We start from the raw sequence: 21,912 nt of genomic DNA on the forward strand, positions 1-21,912 counted from the left end.
AATGTAGTTACTTGCCTCATAGCAGGCAGGATGCAAAGACAGAGACAGGAAAAAGCTAGCACACACCTCCTGCCTTGCTTGGCCTTGATTGTCAACTTGGCACAACCCAAAGTCATCTGAGAGAAAAAGCCTCAGTTAAGGAGTTGTCTAGAACAGACTGGCCTATGGGTATGTCTGTAGAAGATTGTCTTTATTTTGAATTGAGGTAGGAGGGTGTAGACCACTGTAGGTAGCACCATTCCCTAGGAGGATGGTCCTAGGCTGTCTAGGGAAGCTTAGAGAAGCATGAGTATGCAGGCAACATTTCTTATGGTTTCTGCTTGAGGTCCTGACTTGACTTTCCTCAATGATAAGTTATGAACAGAAAGCCAAAATAAACCCTTTCCACCCCTAAGTTGTTTTCAGAGTTTTATCACAGCAACTGGATGAAACTAGAACAACCCCACAGACTTGACTTCTTCCCACTATTTCTCAATGCTACCATAGGCTGGGGCCAAGCCTTCAACACCCAGGCTTTTGAGAAGCAGCCCATATAAAATCATAGCATCACTCCTACCATATGCCTTCTTGCTCCTCCCCTTCTGCGTGCTGTTTCCTATGTTGTCCTTCTTGTCTCTTTTGCTTTACTCTCATAAATTAAAATCTATGCTTCTAACCACTGCCTCGGAGGGTCTTGAGGGTTTGAACTCATCCACCTCTTTTCCAGGCATCTGTAAGTAAAACAGGTCAGATAGTTGATTGAGCACTTAAGAGTCATTTCTGCTCCCAGCACTTATATCATGCATTTCACAAACACTTAGATCTAGTTTTTACTCCCTCTTCTGGCCTCTGAGGGTTCCTGCACTCAAGTCTACACACAGAGATGTAACTTGGGTTGGGGCGTGGAAGCCATCAATGCAAACACAGCAAAAGCAAAATTTCCAAGCCCTCTTTCTTTCCCCTAAGAACCTAGCTTACAATTTTTTTGCAATTTTTTATTAAATATTTTATTTATTTACATTTCAAATGTTATCTCCTTCCCTGGTTTCTGCTCCAAAAACCCCTATACCATTCCCCCTCCTGCTGCTCACCAACCCACCACTGTCCTGGTGTTCCCCCACACTGGGGTATAGAGCCTTCTCATGACCAAGAGCCTCTCCTCCCATTGATGTCTAACAAGGCCTTCCTCTGCTCCATATGCAGCTGGAGCCATGGGTCCTTCCATGTGTACTCTTTGGTTGGTGGTTTAGTCCCTAGGAGCTCTGGAGGATACTGGTTGGTTCATATTGTTGTTCCTCCTATGGGGCTGCAAGCTCCTTCAGCTCTTTCAGTCCTTTCTCTAGCTCCTCCATTGGGGATCTTGTGCTCAGTCCAATGGTTGGCTGAGAACAACCACCTCTGTATTTGTCAGGCACTAGCAAAGCCTCTTAGGAGACAGCTATATCAGGCTCCTGTCAGCAAGCACTTGCTAGCATCTACAATAGTGTCTGAGTTTGGTGACTGTATATGGGATGGATCCCCAGGTAGGGAAGTCTATGGATGGTCTTTTCTTCAGTATCTGCTCCACACTTTTTCTCTGTATCTCCTCCCATGGGTATTTTGTTCCTCTTTCTAAGAAGGACCAAAGTATCCATATTTTGGTCTTCCTACTTCTTGAGCTTGATTTGGTCTAGCTTTTTTATACGGCCCATATTGATGGTAATCATTTATCCATTCCCCTTACACCTTCAGCCTTCTGTCACTTTCATCATTCTACCTACTGTCAGTATCTTCCAATATGCTTTGCTTATGTTGTTGTTGTTATTGCAGTGGTGGAGATCAAATTCAGGGACCTGTGTATGGTAGTCAAGCAATCTACTGCTGAACCATTTCTCCAGCCCCTCACTGGGGGAATCTAGGTAGGTGCTCTACCACTGAGCCATGCCCCCAGCCCCTCACTGGGGGATTCTAGGCAGGTGCTCTACCACTGAGCCACACCCCCAGCCCCTCGCTGGGGGATTCTAGGCAAGAGTTCTTCCACTGAGCTATGCTATCAAACCTTTTATTTTTATTTGGAATCTCTATTCTGAAAGTTCAACCTAGCCACCTGATAAACCATGCCACATACTGTAGATATCAAAAAGATATTGTAGCCCAAAGTGAACAAAGTCTGAGCCTGGAGGGGTACCCCCTGGTTTTTTTGTTTTATTTGTTTTATTTTGTTTTGTTTTGTTTTGTTTTAGATTTCTATGTTTGTCTCTCAATGCCTCTCAACCCTGAGGATAAACCCAGAGAAAGACAAAAATACATTTAGGGGTAGGGAATGATTCCGTGTGGGGTCTGGAAAAACGTGGGCAAACACCCAAGTGTAACTTTAATTTTTTTCAAATGTCTACTTTTAAAGATTTTTCTTAAATGCTTTAAGCTCCCTTCTAGCCCACCAGCCACCAAAGGTAGTGGAAAAGAAAGGAAACGGGGGAAATGGACCTATTTCGAAATGGCTCTTTGAAGTAAATGTCATCTGCATTGTCAGGAAATCAGCAGTTCAGGTTACAGGTCAGCAACAGCAGCTCAGTCCACTCTGAAGCACTTCACAGGTACACCAGCAGTCCAGTTCAATCATGTTGGGATAGCAGTGGTGGTGTCACGACCTAGCAGGAACAGCCAGGCCTTAGCCAAATCAACACAAGTCAACAGGAGGGGACCAGGAGGGAAGTCAAGAGAAGCTCTGTGCTGTGTCTCTCTCAATGAAGTAAAGATCAGCGAAGTTGGGAAACCAACAAGCGCTGTACTGCTAGCTCTATAAGCAAGCCTTGTTCAGCCTCCATCACTGGCCATTGAGACCTATTTATACTTCCTCCAAACATCACATGTACTCCATCAGTCTTGCCTCAGCACATGAGTCTGTCTCAGCTGACATCACTTTGCCAATCAGCCCAAGTCCACAGAAACAGCAAGAAGCCATAACATACCACCAGAAGTTTGTTGGTACATTTCTCTCAATGGAGTCCCAACAAAAGGAGCTCAACCATACAATGTAAGGCATACCAGTACATACATGTCATTAATGAACAATCCTTCACCACTCATTCTTTTACATGTTTTCATTAGCAAAACATCCTTTCATGTGTGTCTATGTCATAAAATGTTCCTTCCCATGTTTGTCCCAGCAAAACACCATCTGATGATACAAATGACTTCCCAAAGAACCCTTACGTTTCTACTTCATCAGGACTAGGCCACTTATTGTCCAATGGCTGTCACCAAGCTTAATAAAGGAGAAATGGTGATTAGATGAGGACTTCCATGACAGACAGCATAAGTTGGTTTTACTGCCTTACACTCAAAACATGCTGAGAGGAGTGATCGCCACAAAGAGTAATGTTCTATATGACTTTTATTTTGATTCAGTTTGGTTTTGTTGTTTGTTGTTTATTTTGTTTGTTGGTTATCTGAGATAGGGTCTCTCTATGTCATCTGGATTGGTCCATAGCTTGTAGCAATTCTTCGGCCTCCATCACATCCATCAACATGTAATGCTTTAATTGAGGAAAAGGCCTTCAAAAAACCAGATTTGACCCTCCTCTCTGACATTCATCTCTCGAATTATCTGACCCTTTCACCCAGAACACTGGGTGAGGAGCTCCAGTTTTTCTGTCTGCCTTTGAGCCCAGCTGCCACTATGAGGAAGTCTTGGGCTCCCCCTCGAGGCCAACAGTAAATCTAGGGAAGGAAACTCCAAGAGACACTGCAGGGTCTTAATTGGCTGAGGACAGGAACAGCAGTAGGGAACAAGAACTTAGATAAAGAAATGGGAGTGGTTGGCCTGGGATGTCCAGGCCCTTCTCCTACTGCAGACAAGAGGACATTGCAAAGATATCTACACAAAGTGAGGTAACAGCTGTGAATGTGTGTCTCCTCTTTAGAAGACACTAAAGGGAAAAGGAAGGAGAGGGAAGGAAGGGAAGGTAAGAGAGAGGGGGACAGCTTTCCTGTGTGTTCGCCTTCTGCTGCTGTGTGTGCATGATGTTTTTAATCCATAAATCATCATTAAAAGTCTTGCTGTTTTTAATTCCTTCAATAAACTCTAAGACATAATTCTGTACCAGAGTAAAATCAAAGGCTTAAATTCGTGTTAAAAATGGGATGGGGGGGACAGGGGCAGTGCTGGAAAGATAGCTCAGTTGGTAAAGTGTTTACTATGCAAACATAAAGATCTGACTTTAATCCTCAGAAGCCATATAAAAAGTCAGGTATGGGGTGGTATTTGGTAAAAATCCCAGAGCTGGGGAGACAGAGACAGGTAGAACAGGGGACTCACAGGCCAGCCCCAGGTGAGTTCCATGCCAATGAAAAACCTGGTTCACAAAATAAGATGAATAATCTCTGAAGAACTACATCCAAGGCAATCCTCCAAACACATACATGCACACCTGTTTATACATGAAAATGCACACACACACATTAGTGATATCTGGGTCATAATGTTGGATGCCTGTGACCCCAACACTTGGGAGACTGACACAAGTAAGTCATGAATCTGAAGCCAACCTAGACTATCTAGAAAGTTTGAGCCTGTGTGGGACACACAGTGAGACCCTATCACAAAAAAACTAAGGGTTGGGTGCATAGCTCAGTGGTACCCTAGATATCCTAAGCCTTGGGTTTAGTCCCAGCACTAAAACCAAATAGGTGGGCTCATTAATGGGATCTTTCTTGTGACTCATCTTTGTGCTTGTGATCTCCAGGAAAAAATTCAAATGACACACAGAGACCATCGTATAGATGATTATGTGTTTGGAGATGGGTAGGTGACTCAGTAGGTCAAGCACTTTCTATAGGTTTTTACCACTATCCCCCCTTTAAATGAGACACTTATTATCCCTTTAAATGGGGATTCTGAGCTCCTATCCAAAGGCACAGCTAGGAAGTCAGCTGAGATGAAATTGAGTAGAACAGATGGCCTAACACAGGCTCAATGCCTGGTGTCTTTAAAGAGCTTTGACTCATAACACAAAAGCAACCACAGACAGTATGTAAATACATAGGCATGGCTTCTTCCAACACACTTCATTTATAAAAACCAGCAGTTACTGGGCATGGTAGCTCATACAAGAGGATCTTGAGTTCCTGTCCAATAGGCTCTAGACTTATTCTAAAACAAAAACAAAAACAAAACAAAACCCAAAGGCTGGGGATGTAACTCAGTGATAGATTGCTTACTTAACACAGGAGCCTATGTTCAATCTTCATTCATCCTGCCTTAAAATGAATGGATGGATGGATGGATGGATGGATGGATTTGTGAAAGAATTAATGGGGAAAGAAAGAAATAAAACAGTCACTGGTGGCACAATGCCTGTAATCCCAGTACCTGGGAAATGGAGGCAGGAGGATGAGAAGCTAAAGGTCAGGGCTAGAAAGGTGGCTTGGTGGCTAAGAGCACTTGCAGCTCCTGCAGAGGATAAGGACCTATATCAGGTGCTTTCTTGAGATAGCCTACAGGAGCATATTCACACACAGACACACATACGTACACATAATTAATCAAAGATAAAATAAAACTTTTTTTTCTTCAAGTCTGAAGTCATTCTCAGCTACATATCAAGTTGGACTACATGAGACCTTGGACTACATGAGACCCTGTCTCAAAAACAAACAAACAAATAAAAAAATAAAAAAATAAAACGCAGTTAATGTGTCTGCAAGCTATGGAGTGAGCTTTGAGGAGAGTGTGAGGAACAGAATAGAGAAACCGTAGACAGGCAGAGAAACGGGGATCCTGAACTATGCATGACCACTCTGGCACTTGGCCACTCTTCGGAGTTACTCATTGCTGCCACACAGCATCATTAGGCTCCAATTCTATCACTATGAATGGTGATGCTAACGCTGTGGTCAGGGCTGTCATCTGTGGCTCTGGACTCTGCTCACCCGAGTCCACTCGATGTGGTGTCTCCCGCCATATGTCTGGCCACCCTGCTCATTAATCACACCCCTGAAAAGTCTCTTAATTACATTATGTTCACAATCCATAAAACATAATTAAAATATGTAAATCCATTATACTCTTTAATGAGCACATTGAGAGCTCAAAATTTTAAATTAGATATAAAATTGATGTGAACCCACTAGTATTGACTACGCATGACCATAAATCACTCTCAATTTGGACTGCCATGAGGGCCTCGCTCCCATTGGATGTGGCTCTTTCCCCCTATCATTTTTTAAAAGCTGTTTTAAATGACGTATGATCTTTAAAGGATAGCAATTACTGGCTCGCTTAATCGACAACACCAATATCCACAGTGATAATGTCTCCAGAACGCACTGTGGCTTTGCAGAGGACTAGCACAAAAATGAGGTCTTGTGTCTGTGTGAATGTGAATGTTTTTTTTTTCCATCTCGGTATAGATATATCAGTGATTCTTTTTTCTTTTTCAAGAAGAGTCTCACTATGAGGCTGTGATGTTTAATCTCAATTGCCAAATTGATAGGATTAAGAGTCACAGAAGAGACAAACTTCCAGACAGTTGTCAGGAAATTTCTAGAAACAGTTAATTTGGGGTGGAAAGACCTTACTCTGAATGTAGGCTGTACAATTTCAAGGGCTGGGGTCCTCTCTGCATTCATCTCTGCTTCCTGGCTATGGATACTACATGATCATCTATCTCAGTCTCTTGCTGCCACATCTCTCTTCCCCCATGAAGGACTGCAAGGCAAAGCAAACCCTTGCTCCTTTAAGTTGCTTTGTATGGTTGCAGCAACAAGACAAATAACCGATACACTGAGCTTGCAGTGGTGTTAAATAAAAAAAACTTTCAGTAGACTGTATCATGTTTTTAAATAATGTGTATGTGAGAGAGAGAGAGATGCATGTTAGTGTAGATGCTCATAGACAGTAGAGTGGAATGCCTAGAGACAGAGCAACAGGTGTCTGTGACAGGCTGGGTGCTGGAAATTGGACTCAGGACCTCTGCAAGAGCACTGTGTATTCTTAACTGCTGACCCACTCCTTCAGTCCTTGAATAAAAACTTTTTTTCACTGCCTTTAGTTTTCAGCCTAGGTCTGATGAGGTCTATGTGAGCTTCTTTTCCACCACCCCATGTGTTTTGTTGTTGTTGTTGTTGTTGTTTTGTTTTTTTAATCCTACTGCACTATCCATATAAAGCTTGCTCCAGCTAGTCCTTTAGGGGAAATTTGTCCAACAATACAACCCTAATTTCATGCAACTGATGGACCAGACAGTCAACTAACCCTTCGGGTGTATTGCAGAGCAAAGCCTAAGATGTGCTTGTCTAAGTGACAGGAAGAGACAGCCTTTAATCTGCGGGTGATTTCTCCTCAACAGCTCTCTTTCCATCAAGGCAGATGGTTCATAGACCCATCCTGAGAGTGTTATGATACTTAATGCGACAGAAGAGACCTGGGTGGGGAGAGAGGAGAGGTGAAGATGAGATGAAAGACAATTATCATTTGTTTCTGCTCCTAATCCTACTTAGAGCAGAAGTTGTCACAGCTTGAAAGTGGAGGGCGGGGCCAGGACACCAGGGAGGAAGCCCAGATAAACACAGATCAAATCCAGAGGCTCAGGTGAGCTTAACTAACAGCAGGAATTGTGTTTGTTTTCACAGGTGCAGACTTTCTTTCCACCAGTCTGTTTACTTACATATCAAAGCTTCTGTAACCCCAGTCTCAATTTGGCATGAAAAACTACTGCTAAAAAATGTATAACAATGATTTGGGGTGTAGCTCAGTGGTAGAGCACCTGCTGAGAATCCCTCATCTAGTGGCTGGGGTGTGGCTCAGTGGTAGAGCTCCTGCCTAGAATCCCCCAGTGAGGGGTTGGGGGTGTGGCTCAATGGTAGAGTGCCTACCTCTACCCCTCCAGTGAGAGCCTGGGGAAGTGACTCAGTGGTAGAGCCCCTGCCTAGAATCCTCTAGTGAGGGGCTAGGGTGAACCTCAGTGGTAGAGAACCTACCTGGAATCTCCCAGTGAGAGGCTGGGGTAGGACTCAGATGTCCAGAGCACCTGCCTGGAGTTCCCATGAGTATTTGGGGATATGGCTCAGTGGTAAATGGCATGATTAAGATTCTCTAGTGCGAGGCTGGGAATATGGCTCTTTGATAGAGTGGTTCCATCTCCTTAGTTTCCATCTCCAGCACCACAATAATATTAAAAGAAATAGAATAAGAGATGAATATATTTAATATTTAATTACCTTCTGCAGGGCAAATAAATCACATAAACAGTTTAGTAAACTCTGGAAACAGCATAGAGCCACATGAGCAGTAGAAACAAAATAATAATGAAATAATGAGTAAAGCTATATATTTTAGCCAATGAAATTTGCATAAGTACAAGAGTAATGGAAGTTGTGGTAAAAACATAAAATAATGCTCAATGGTGCATCTCTTTTAATATGGCTAGCCACTTGTTCAATTGTTTCAGAAATATCAGTGGTGTTTAAAACACACAGCAAGTTATAGATGATGATGTGTGCCTGTAATCTCAGTATGGCTGGAATGGGAAGATATATGAGTAGGAGGCCAATCTGGGCTGTGAGGCAAGACACTTGTCTCATGGAAACCATGCAATCATAATCATGATAATAAGCATAAACATATCCATACATTATAGTTCTGAAAACATAACCTTTAAAAATAAAGAGGGCAGAAGTGGAGAAGGTGTTACACAAAAATGTTCATTATGGTATCGTTCTTAATGGAGCAAAATGTGAAATAAATGAAATGTCTATATCTATCTGGGAATCGGTCTGATATAGTATGATATATTTTAATCCTACAACAGAATATTCTATCTTCTACCCACTGCTTTGGTTTATATGGAGAAATAAACAAAGTGTGAGTTTTCTTCTAGTTTTGTTTGTCTTACTGTTTTAAGACAAGGTCTCATGTAACCTAGGCTAGCCTCTGATTCATAATATAGCTAAAGACAGCTTTGAACTTCTGATCGTCCTGCTCCAACTCCCGGTTGCTGAGATTGCAGCTGAACACGATCATGCCTTGTATTGTGCAGTGCTTAGGCTCTAACCCCGGCCTTCATGTATGCTGGGCAGATAGTCTACCAAATAATCCACATCCCAACCCTTCTACAGTTTTTACATTTATTTATCATGTGTACATGTGTGTTCATACATGTGTTCACACATGTACGTGTGTGTTCATACATTTGGAATACAAAGGATAACTGAGGCCAAACTCAGTTCCCTACATCTCCATGTGGGTCCCAGGGATGAACTCAAGTCTTCAGGCTTGACAGCAAGCCCCTTTGTCTGTTGAGTCATCTTGCTAGCCCCCTTTAAATTTTAATATGCTAATTTCTTCCATCCATCCTGCTTTGGTAGGAGAAACTGGTTTAAATGTGTGATATGATGTGGGGCTGAGTCTCATCTTTGCCACCAGTTGGGTTATTATCTTTGCTCTTAATTATGATCCAAGATAATAGCAGCAATCATTTCCTGCTTGTGGTGGTTTGAATATGCTTAGCCCCATGGAAAGTGGCACTAATAGTAGATGTGGCCTTATTGGAGGAGGTGTGGCCTTGTTACAAGAAGTGTGTCACTGTGGAGGTGGGGCTTTGAGGTCTCAAGTCTGTCCAGTGTGACACAATCTCTTCTGGCTGCCTTTGGATCAAGATGTAGAATTCTTGGCTCCTCCAGCACTATGTCTGACTGCACACTGCCTTGCTCCCCACTATGATGATACTGGACTGAACCTCTGAAACTGTAAGCCAGCCCCAATTGAATGGTTTCCTTTATAAGAGTTGCCTTGGTCATGTTGTCCCTTCACAGCACTAAAACCCAAACTAAAACACTTCTTGAGTTTAAGTCTGTGCTCCAAAATACACATGTTCAAAACAACCTTTACCTTTATATATTGGTGGCAATTGGAGACAAGGCTTTTAGACGGTGATTAGGATTAGATGAGCTTATTAGATGATCTCATGATATACTTGATGATTGCCGTAGTCATTTTCCTAAGAAGAACAGAACACTGAGCAAGCAGCACACTTCCTGTCTTGCCATATCGTGCCAAAGGACGACACATCCTAGATGCCAATCCCACACACTTTGATCTCCAGAACCAAGAACTTCATTTTTTTAATTACCCAATCTGTAGTTGTCAATGAAAGCTTAAGAAAATCAGGTAAGATATTGCTTTACAGTTCAATTGTAAGTGTGAAGATAGTTGTTGCCTATACCATTAGTGAGAGTGTTTTGGTTGGGTCTGTAGTTCAGGGGTGAAGGTTTGATATATATGACATTAGCTTATAGGAGACAGACAGGAACAAAGTTAGTAGTCAGGCATGGTGGCACAGGCCTGTAGCTCCACCACTCAATTTATTTCTTTCAGCACCCACACATATCACAACATCAATATCTTGGAAAAATAACACTTTTTAAAAATAGGTTGTTATGGGCTGGGAAGATGGTTTGTTGGGTAAAGTGCTTATTTTGTAAGAAAGAGAACCTGAGTTCAAATCCCAACATCCATGTAAAAAGCCAGATGTGGAAGTGCACACCAATGCTGGGAGACAGATAGGAGGATCCCAGGGATGCATTAGTCAACAATTCTAGCCAATTGGGGTTCAGTGAGAGACCCTGTCTCAAAAAAAAAAAACTAATGTGGAGAGAGATTGAAGACTCCCTTATGTCAGTCTCTGACTTTCACAGGTATCCTCACAGGCACGCACACACACACACACACATTCCACCCCCATAAAGAAGGTATGATATATGACATAAAAATCCTGCTACAGAATCAAGACCACATTCTAAGCTGTATCTGGCACAACCAGGTATTGTAGAAATAGTAAAGAACAAAGTTGTTGAGCTGCATTTGAGAGGTGGATCTTCTCCTGGCTTTTCCAGAGACTTGGAGAAAATGAGCTCACACCCTGAAGTCTATATACTCATATACAAAAGGAGAACAGTACCTGGCTCAAGAGGCTTATAGAGGGGGTTAAATGAGGTACTTTAAGTAAATGTGCTTGCTTTAAACATCACAAGGGCTCACAACACCAATAACTTAGCACACACTTATGCCTGCCAGGCAGTTTAATGCCTTTGGTCTCTAGTATGTTAACAGGCATCTTTTCGTAGTGTGTTGGACTTATAGGCTATTGTTGCTCAAATAACATTACCGACTTAAGGGACTTAATTGATGAGAACAGTTTCATTCAGACAATCCAGAAAAGTCTCTGTGCTCAATTCACAAGCTCAAAATAAGTGAATTTGGGCAAGAAACAGTCCGGGATCTTTTGACCATAAGAAACTCAAAGGGGCTACATGGGGCAATTTTTAAAGAAATGGGAAAGGAACACTAGGTTATATTGATATGATAGAGTGTAATCACCTGTTATCGCTAGGCTTCCACAGAAATGGTCCCTGCAAATCTGCAAAAATACCCTTTGCCTTTCTGCATTATCAAGAGTGCTATGAGTGGAAGTCTGTGCAGGTCTGACGACCTGAGCTTGAATTTCTAGAACTCAGGTAAAGCTGAATAAGGTAGCACACGTCTGTAATCTCAGAGCTTCTACCACATCTTAGTTAAGGATTTACTGCTGTGAGCAGACACCATGACCACTGCAACTCTTATAAAGGAAAACATTTCAGTGGGACTGGCTTACAGTTCAGAGGTTTAGTCCATTATCATCATGGTGGGAAGTGTGGTGGCATGCAGGCAGACACAGTGCTGGAGAGCTGAGAGGTCTATATCTCTTGTTTTGTTTTGTTTTGTTTTGTTTTGTTTTGTTTTGTTTTGTTTTGTTTTGTTTTGTTTTTGAGACAGAATTATACTGTTATAGGCCTGGCTGTCCTGGAACTTGCTCTGTAGACCAGGCTGGTTTCAAACTCATGGAAATCTGCCTGCTTCTGCCTCACAAATTCTGGGATTAAAGGCATGCACCAGCACTGCCCAATAAGTTCTACATCTTGAACCACAGACATCAGGAAAAGAACTGTGTATCACTAGGTCTGGTTTGAGCTTATAAAACCCCTGACCTCCAGTGATGCACTTCCTCCAACAAAGCCACTCCTACCCGAACAAGGCCACACCTCCTAATACTGTCACTACCTATGGACCTATAAGGGCTATTTTATTCAAACCGCCACACGCAGTGACATGGGAAGCAGAGACAAGATAATTCTCAGAAGCTCCTTGGGCCAGTTAGTCCAGTTTATATTTCAGATAACAACAGATGACCCTGTCTCAAATCTTAAACAAAGAGGAAGGTGATAACTCATGCCAGAAATTATCTCTCACCTCCACTGGTGCCAGCACATATGCACCGAAACATGAACACACACACACACACACACACACACACACAGGATAAAACAATACTGTATTTTGCACCCATCGATTTTTATAGAACAGCGAGAGTTGCCACATTCTACTTGATCTAGAATAGGTGTATCTAATTCAGTGGTTCTCAACCTTCTTAATGCTTCAACCTTTTAATATAGTTCCTTATTACCATAACCCCCCACCATGAAATTATTTTTGTTGCTACTTTATAACTGTAATTTTACTATTGTTATGAGTTGTAATGTAAATATCTGAGATGCAGAATATCTGATGTGCAACCCCTATGAAAGGGTCATTCAACTCCTGAAGAACTCATGGCCCACAGGTTAAGAACCATTGGTCTAAGCTGTTGCATTCTGTAGATTCCACTGGACAACACAGAACTGACTTGAGCCAGACATTAATTCTAGACCCTTCCTTCTGCATCCAACTCCCAAGATATGCAGGAAAAATATAGAAAAATCAAGAGTAATGACTGACTATATTTCCTATAGAAAAATGTGCGTTATTTTTATAATAAAAATGCATGATCATTGAAAGTCTGGGTGAAGAATCTCATCTGTGCCACAAGATAAATGCAGGGCTGGTTTTAATCTCTCAGCTGCACATTCTGCTCTGAAATGTTAACTTCCACAACATGAATCCTATTTTCTATCTCTTTCCAATGATTTCTGAGCCAGTCCAATGATATCTATGATTCCTCTGGTTATAAAAATGGGAGATGATATAGCTCAGTTGGTATATCACTTGCCTAGGATACATGAAGCCAAGGGTTCCAATCTCAGCACTATATAAATAGGGCAATCTTGTGTCCACCCCTAACCCAGCAATTGGGAGGCAGAGGCAGGAGATTAGAAACTCAAAGTCAGTCATGGCTATGAGTTACTGGAAATTGAATCAGTTCTTCATGCCTAGGAGTCAGGCAGTTTTCTGGCTAACCATCTCCCCAGGCCCATCTTCTTTTAGGTTGATGTGATCAAGAATTTTGTCTCAGTGACAGAAAAACAACCAGCACAGTGTTATGAATCTAACTTCTCAGAGTCAAGTGCAATAGCTTGTCTATTCTCCATATTCTACATGTGTTCTCTTCAGACATCTCCTCAAGGTTTCCAAAGGCTAAGGAAGCAATTTGTAAAGGATCTAGCATTAAAATAGTTCTATGGAACTAAGCAAACATACATCTAGATACACAAAAATGCAACTCTTTTTAAAATTAATTGTAAGTCAGTATACAAAAGAATGGATTTATGGTGATATTTTATACATACACACCATTAAATGTTCTAATGCACCCCTCTTTCCAATGCCTCCTGCTCATTCCCATCATTTCTCTAGAGATCCCCACTTCTGCTTTCATGTCACAAGTAATCTACTACTCTTTCCTTAGTTCCCTTAATATCTTTCTCCTCTCTCATGATTCCGTGACTGATAAATGAATGTACTCCTACAGACAGACAGATGTAATTTTAGAAAGGCAGAGAGAGAGAGAGAGAGAGAGAGAGAGAGAGAGAGAGAGAGAGAGAGAGAATTTAAATCTAGGTACCACACAAGAATATGTAGTGCCTATACACAATTGACTTTTACACAACCATGAAGAAAAACAAAATAATGTTGTACTAGCTACTTTTCTGCTGCTGTGGCTAAGGCAACTTAAAGCAAGGAGGGTTTATTTGGGGTTTACAGTTCAAGCGGAACTTGAACTATCACCATGAACACGGACTCAGGAAGGTAGGCAGCCATGGAATTGGAGTAACCACTGAATGCTTGATACACAAACAGAAGGATACATAAGGCTTTGGAAACCTCAAGCCCACCCTCACTGATACATCTCCTAATCCTTCCAAACCTCATCTGCCACTGGGGACCAACTATTCAAGCAGATGAGCCGTACAGGGGCCATTCTCATTCAAGCTGCCACATATGTCATTTACAGAAAAATGAATGTGTCTGAACTAAAATCATTTTTCAAGTGAAAGAAGGCAGACTCGGAAAGACAAACTCAACAGTTTACTCATCTATCTGCTCTGGTAATTTGCTGTGTTATAAAAGTAACTTTTATTTGCCTGAAGAAATTGTCTCCTTGGAGGCTTATTGTCTCTTTCTGCTAACCTAGGCCAAGTCCTGGAAGCTTCTAGCCTTTGTACAATCTTATCTAGGCCTGGTATGTTTTCAGCATCTAGGACTTACTGCTGAATAAGCTCACCCTTTCTAAATCTTTCTGAACTCTGGCTGGCTGGTTCAACTCAGCTGTTCTGGCTCAAGTTACTCTCCAAACTGACTGATTTTTTTTCTGGCTTCTCTTTCAGCCTCTGAATTGTTCTGCTTGGCTTCAAACCAACTCTAACTATCTGTTCTAATCTTCTTGCTCTTTCTCATTCTCTGTCTCATTCTATCTTTATATCTCTGTCTAGCTTGTTCTCTCTTCAACTTGTCTCTAAAACTCTCCTGGTAAAACTGCCTCCTTTTCTCTACATTGCCCCTCTTATAGCTTCCCATTCCTCTCTCTCCTCTTGAGAGATGTGCATGCCCTATTCTGTCAAATCTTTCTCCGATTCATCAGTTTGTCTACCATTCAATAAGACACCACTTTCAAACATGGCTACTTCCTTCTACAGACTCACTTTACGTTCCTTGTTTGAGATTAAAGGTGTGTACTAAGGGTGAGTCTACATTCCAGCCAGAAGGATTAAAGATGTGTGCTAAGGATGAGCTACACTACAAATGGAAACAGTAAATAGCACAATCTTTGGTTTCACAGTGTGATCAAATATCTGCAATACTGTGTGAACAATCTACCTGAGCAATAAAAGATCACCCTACTCATTCATTGATCTAGTACCATAAAATCAGTCTCTAACCTGCTATTATACTTACAGATGTAGCTAAAATTGATTTAAACATGAACACCTTAGTTATTGTCTATACCCACTCATTTTAGTTCTACATTTTCTACAGTACATCAGTAAGAACTGTGGATTGGCACCTTCACACAAACCAGAATCCAATAGAGTGAACACAGAACATGATGCTATATTGGTTATTCTTTTCATCATTTTGACAAAACACCTGATGGAAACAAGATAAGAAGGAAGAATATATTTTAGCTCACAGTTCAAGGACACACTCCATCATGGTGGGGAAGGCATGGTGGCAAGAACATGAGGCAGCTGACCACACTGCATTCACAGTCAGGAAGCAGAGAGAGATGAATGCTTGTGCTTAGCTCGTATGTTCTTCAACTTTTTAAAATTCAGCTCATGCGTGACTTGGTGTCACTTGAAGGAGTTGTGTCCTTGTTAAAAGAGCTGTGCAGCTGGAAGTGGGCTTTGAGGTTTCAAAAGTCCACACTAGGCCCAGTCTGTCTCTCTTCTCTCCCTTCCCCCAACCTCTCTGTCATTCTGGCTGCTGCCAGCTGCCTGTGGATGAGGATATAAAGCTCTCATCTACAGTACCATGCCTGTCTGCCTCTCAATATGAGGATAATGGATTCGCCCTCTGAAACGGTAAGCCAGGCCCAATTAAGTGCTTCATTTTATAAGAGTTGCCTTGGTTGGTGTGGCGTCTCTTCACAGCAATAGAACAGTAACTGTGACATATGTGCAACCCCAGCTCAGGGAAAGGTGAACACAAGGACATCACAGGGGTGGGGGGGGGGCTGAGAGGGGAGATAAATCAATAAATCAACAAATCTCTGTAATTCAACACTCCAAAGGCTGAAGCAGGAGGATTTGCTGAAGCAGGAGTTGGAGGCCTGCCTGAGTTATACAGTAAGTTCCAGGCAAGCCTGGAATACAGAGTGAGACTTGTCTTCTAGAAAAGAATAAATAAAAACAGGTGGCCTAATCAGCTTGAACTGTCAACTTGACACAGCCTAGAGTCACCCGAGAAGGGAATCTCAGCTGTGGGGAGTGGGGTTGTCTTGATTGTTCTTTGATGTAGAAGGGACCATCCCACTGTGGGTAGCACCATTCCCTGGGCAGGGCTACTGGGCTGTATATAAAAGCCAACTAAGCATGAGGCTTTGAGCTGGCAAGCACCAGTCCTCCACATTCTCTCCTCCCAGCTTCTGCTTCAGTTCCTGCCCTGACTTCTCTCAGTGATGGACTGTGACTTGGAAATGTAAGCCAAAGGAACCCTTTCCCCCCCCCCCCCCGAAGTTGCTTTCGGTCAGAAGGTCTCTCACAGCAACAGGAAGCGAAGAGTGGAAAGAAGGTAAGAGGAAGATGGAATGTATGGTGACTTGAGAGAAAACGGCACTTAGGCTCACCAGTAGTGGTACTGTCAGGAGCTGTGGCCTTGGTGGAGTAAGTGTCGCTTTGCTGGAGGAAATTCATCACCTGGAGCAGGCTTTGAGCTCTCAGATGCTCAGTACTTAACGGTCTCTTTCGGCTGCTGGCAGAACTCTCAGTTCCTTGTCCCAAACCATGTCTATCTGCATGCTACCATGCTTCCCACCCTGACAATTATTAACTAAACCTCTGAAACTGTAAGCCAGACCCAATGAAATGGTTTTCTTGTTAAGAGTTCTTTAAAACACAGCAAGTAGATACCAATGTTTGGAAGCGTTTATAAATATTCCAACCTCTGCAAAACCCTGGGTGTTTCTCTCACACCGTCATGAAGATCAAATCTGCAACTCTTTCATTTTCCTTGAGACAAGGTCACATTATGTAGAACTTGCCACATAAGGCCGACTGGACATGAATTTGATCAGTCTGCCTACTTTGGCACCATTAATGGTAGAATGACAGCCATCTGCCACTATACCCAGCTGCTGCTGCTGCTGCTGCTCCTCCTCCTCTTCCTCCTCCTTCTTCCTTTTTTACCTAGGATACTAGCATGTAATCCAGGGTGGCTATAACCTTACTTTGTAGTTCAGACTGTCCTCAGATTTGTCATGCCTCTGCCCACCAACTCTCAAGTATTGTGAATAAGCAACAGCATACACGGTCCACATTTTTTAAACGCTAAGGTCAATAGGCTGTTGTTGCTCTTTTCCAGCTATATGGTTCAGCTATCATTTGGAGATTCCCAAGGGGGTTATTCATGTTCCTGAAATTCAAAACTTCTCTGCGGCAGGGCTGGAGATGTAGCTCAGTGGGTAGAACGTTTGCCTAGCATGCATGAAGCCCTGGGCTCCATTCCCAGAGCTGCAGAAAGCAGATGTGGTAGTGCATGTCAGTTATCTCAGCAGTGGAAAGGTGAAACAGGAGGATCTGAAGTACAAGGTCATCTTCAGATGCACAGGCCAGCCTGGGATGTGTGAGACCCAGAGAGAAACAAAGAGAACAGGAGGGGGTAAGGAGAGAGACTGTAGGGTAGAAGGGGTTGGAGCAGGTAAGGAAGAGGGGAGGGAGCCAGTGCTCTGGGATTTCTTGTCTTATCTCTGTAGTAATTCAACTGCCTCTCAAATCTCTAGCAGTTCCAGGATTTATTGTATTTTGGTCTTTATACTCTCAGTAGCTACTTAAGTGCTAGACCAGCAAGATACAAACTGTTTTTGAACAATAGATGGCTTTACAATGCACCCGCAGCCATTTCTGTTGCAGTCACTGTGGCTTTGTCCTTCCACTGCTCACTTTTACGATTCCTCCTGGTAAATACCCAGGTCTGAATGGGGAAAAAAAAAGTCTAAACTTGAGTGCGCTCAAACAAAGGATGTCACTGTTTTTGACGCATACTAAAATGAACTGCCTTTAGTTCCGTGAACCTTGATTTCTCTGAATTCTTATGCTCATTTCAAAGCTACCAAAGAGGACTGGAAAGATAGCTCGGCGGTTAAGTGTACTTGCTGTTCTTCAAGGGGACCCAGGTTCTGTTTTAAGAAACCACTAGAGCACGTGGCTCACAATCCCTGGAAACTCCAGGTCCAGGGGGGCTCTGATGCCCTCTTCTGGGCTCCATGGGTACTGCATACGCATATTTGCCAGGCCAACACACACACACATTCCCAAATACACACAACTAAATAGAAAAGAAAAATTTTCCTCAAACTACGCAAGGCCTGGGAGCAAGTTTGAAACTTCGTCTCTCTATGAACTATTTCCTCCTATTTCTTTCCAATGGCCATTTGCCCAGACAACAATTGAATGTAAGAGTTGAGATTACCAATCCACTTAAGAATGTTTCATTTTAAAATTTTTATTACAAACAAGAAGGATAAAAAAAACAAAGGTGAGAGAGGCAAGGCTCAAGCGCTGACATGTGTCTTTCTGTTTATACATTATTCGGAGGTCAGACCTTTCACCAAGGCCAGAGAGAAACGCCAAAAATAAATACATATCAACGCAACAATCTGTAATTTAGAATAATGGAAAGCAAGATTCCTATTCATTTTTATGGCACTAACGCTGACACCATTTCCCTCCAATTTTCTATAATGGAACCAGCTGGGTTCTGGGAGGGGGGCTGTAATAGGTTTTAATGGACAGAATCTACCATTGAAACCGGCCATTTTTCTCACACAATCTCAGAGCTTGGCTCCCTGCCCGTCAGGAGGCATTATGCTTTCCCTACGAAGCTACCCAGTCTGTAAGATGAGAGGGGTTTGTGAACAGGAGGAAACTCAAGCCGGGGGGAAGGGAGACCATGGCATCTCTACCCCAGGCAATCTCAAGACATACACAGGACTGCACAACTCCCAGTGGACAGTGCCAGGGAAGCCACCAAGGGGATGTCAAAGACCTCTGTAGAAACTTGCAGAGCAAGGCTCAGTGGTAGACACCTGTAATCCCAGCACTTAGAGGCCGAGGCAGGGGAATCCTGAGTTTGAGCTTAATGGTTCAGTCTAAGCTGAATAAATATATATACAACAATAAATAAACATACAACAGGGAATGGGGAGATGGGTCAGTGTGGAGGAACAGGGGGGCAAAGTCCTTGCTGCACACATGTGGGACCTGACTTTGGATCTGCAGTGTCCACATAAAAACCCAGGTATGGTGTGATCTGTGCTTGCTGTCCCAGCACTAAGGCAGCAGAGAAAAGAGGATGGCTGGGACTCATTAGCCAACCAGACTAGCCAATCAGTGAAGCTCCGGGTTCAGTGAGAGACCCTGTCACCAGCACTAAGGTCCAGAGGAAGACAGCCAACACCAATCAGTCCTCCAAGTGGGAAACCACACACACACACACACACACACACACACACACACACACACACACACGCAAATAAATGAACATAAAATAGGCTGGCAGAGACTGTTTAGGAAACATTGAAGATACAGGCAGAGAAGATTTGGAAATAGAGGAAGGATCATGATAAAAACTTATTATTTTAAAGTATGTATACAGTGGTGGGTGGGGAGTAGAGTGTGTGGGTGTGAGTGCAGAGGCCTGTGGAGGTCAGAAGAGGGGGTCAGATCCTCTGCAGCTGAAATTACAGCCAGTGAAGGTGCTGAGAACCAAACTCAGGTCCTCTGCAAGAGCAGGAAGCAATCTGAGCCATCTCTCAGCTCAGGGTCATCATCTCAGTGACAAATGTCTGAGCCACCCTAGTTCTATTTGCTTGCTATAGACCTGACTGAGTTTTACTGGGTCTGGATTAGCAGTCAAATCACGTTTCTGTACCTCCCTTCCCCTCTCATTCCATTAAATCATTCTTGGTATCCACCTATTCAGCTCTCCAACTGCTGTTAAGCATAGGAAACCAGCCTGTAAGAGTGGAATGGGCCGGATGCCACGGAGATAACAAAGGGATGTTCATTCTCATTTATTTTGTGGCATTGCACCCTCTTGCAACCTCTGTTTTGCTTGCTAGGCAGCCTGGCTGTCTCTCTGAGTCACACCTGATATAGCCTCCAGCCCAGAGTCATGGCCACCTTGGAGGACAAAGGAACAGCTGTGCTTAAGGGGAGAGGCACAAAATGATTGTTGCCATTGTGCTAAGTTTTTCCTGAGTGCAGGAGAATTCAATTGCTTCATACATGGAGGATGTGAGGGGAGGATCCTGGAGGCCAGAACAGGAGTTACAGATGATAGAGAACTGCCTGATATGGTGTTTGGAACCAAACTCAGGACCGCTGCAAGAGCAAGTCCTCTTAACCTGAGCCCTCTCTCCAACACCACACCAGAATCCTTCTTCCCCCCAGAGCCAGGCCCTGATATAATTTTTATATTGAATTTGTTCTTCAACTGTTTCTATATATGTGATGCATCCTGATTATCCTTACCCTCATCCTCTCCCTCTTCTTCCTCTCATCCCTGACACCAACACTTGTCGCCTCCCGCCTCCCAACAAGTCCTCTTGCTTGGCTCTTAGATTTGAGACCTACTGAGCTTAGCCAGGAACAGGTATGAGATGATGGTTTTGAAACCTGGTGACTGTGTCCCTCCCAAAGTACATCAGTAGCCCAGTGAGCTGCTCTCCAACCCATGATTGGCAGCTGAGGAGTCCTGTCTTGTGCGGTCCCATTGCAGACAGCCACAGCTGCTGTGTTCATGACTGTATGGGTTGTACCATGCACAGAAGTACCTATCCTCCCTGTCTTCCAGATCCTATGATCTTTCTCCTCCCATCTCCTGCAATGTTCCATGAGCCTTAACTGGGGTGCTATGAATGTCCTATTTAGGTCTGAGGACTCAACAACCATTTACTGCAACCACTGCCAGCCTTTGCAGAAAGAGTATTCTCTGAGTCTACAAATAGCAAGAGAATACATGTTTCTTCTTTATGGAAGGTAGCCGGCAAAAAACTAATACATTGAGGTAGATTGTAGTATCACTGAATCATCTGTGTGAATACCAGATCTCTGAGCACAACTTAATTGAGAACAACTTGTGGGAGTCAGTTCACTCCTTCCACCATGTGCATACCCAGGATCGAACTCAGGTCCTCACTCTTGGCAACAAGCTCCTCTCCCCCACTGAGCCTTCTTGCCAGCCCACCAACAAGGTTTTGTTAGAGGATTTTTCTAACAACCTCATTACAACAAGCTTTCAACTTTGAAGGTTTGCTCAGATCCTGAATTAGGGAGATGCAGAGCTAAAGGCATTTGTGATGGTTCATCTTGGCAGTCAGCTTAACTGGATTTGGGGTTAAGATATGTTGCTAGGCACACCTGTGAGAAATCTTCTTCATTTGGCTCATTCAAATGAGAAGACTGGCCCTGTATGTGACCTTCCAGTATCAGCCAGATAAAAGGGACATAAATGGGAAAACCTCTACTTTTTGCCCATCTTCCTTCCTGGCGTGCTGGTGAGTTCATCTACTGAGCTGCTGCTTCTGTTGCCATCCAGCACTCACATCAGGACCCAGCTTCTTGCATCCCAATGTGCACTAGGACAAGCATCTTTTCAAGAGCCTCCAGGCCTTCATCAGCAGTCTGGGACTGCTGAAGCATCAGCCTCTTTAATTGAGCAACCTCTTCAATGTGAAGACAGCCATTGTTGGGCCCAGTTTCTACATGTAAGGCAACCTAGTAAACCCGCTATTTTAACAAACTCTCATGCTATAGTTCTGTTCTATGAGACAACCCTGACTAATACAGCATCAGCAGGAAATGAGACTGAAAAGATGTGCCCTAATATGTAAATGTGTGTATAGATACATATCTATGTATCCATACATAAAACCACTTATCTCACATGCTCATACTAGAAATATTTTATGTTACTGTTTT

This window comes from Mus caroli, chromosome 5, assembly GCF_900094665.2.
Source record: "Mus caroli chromosome 5, CAROLI_EIJ_v1.1, whole genome shotgun sequence".
Lineage (NCBI taxonomy): Eukaryota > Metazoa > Chordata > Mammalia > Rodentia > Muridae > Mus > Mus caroli.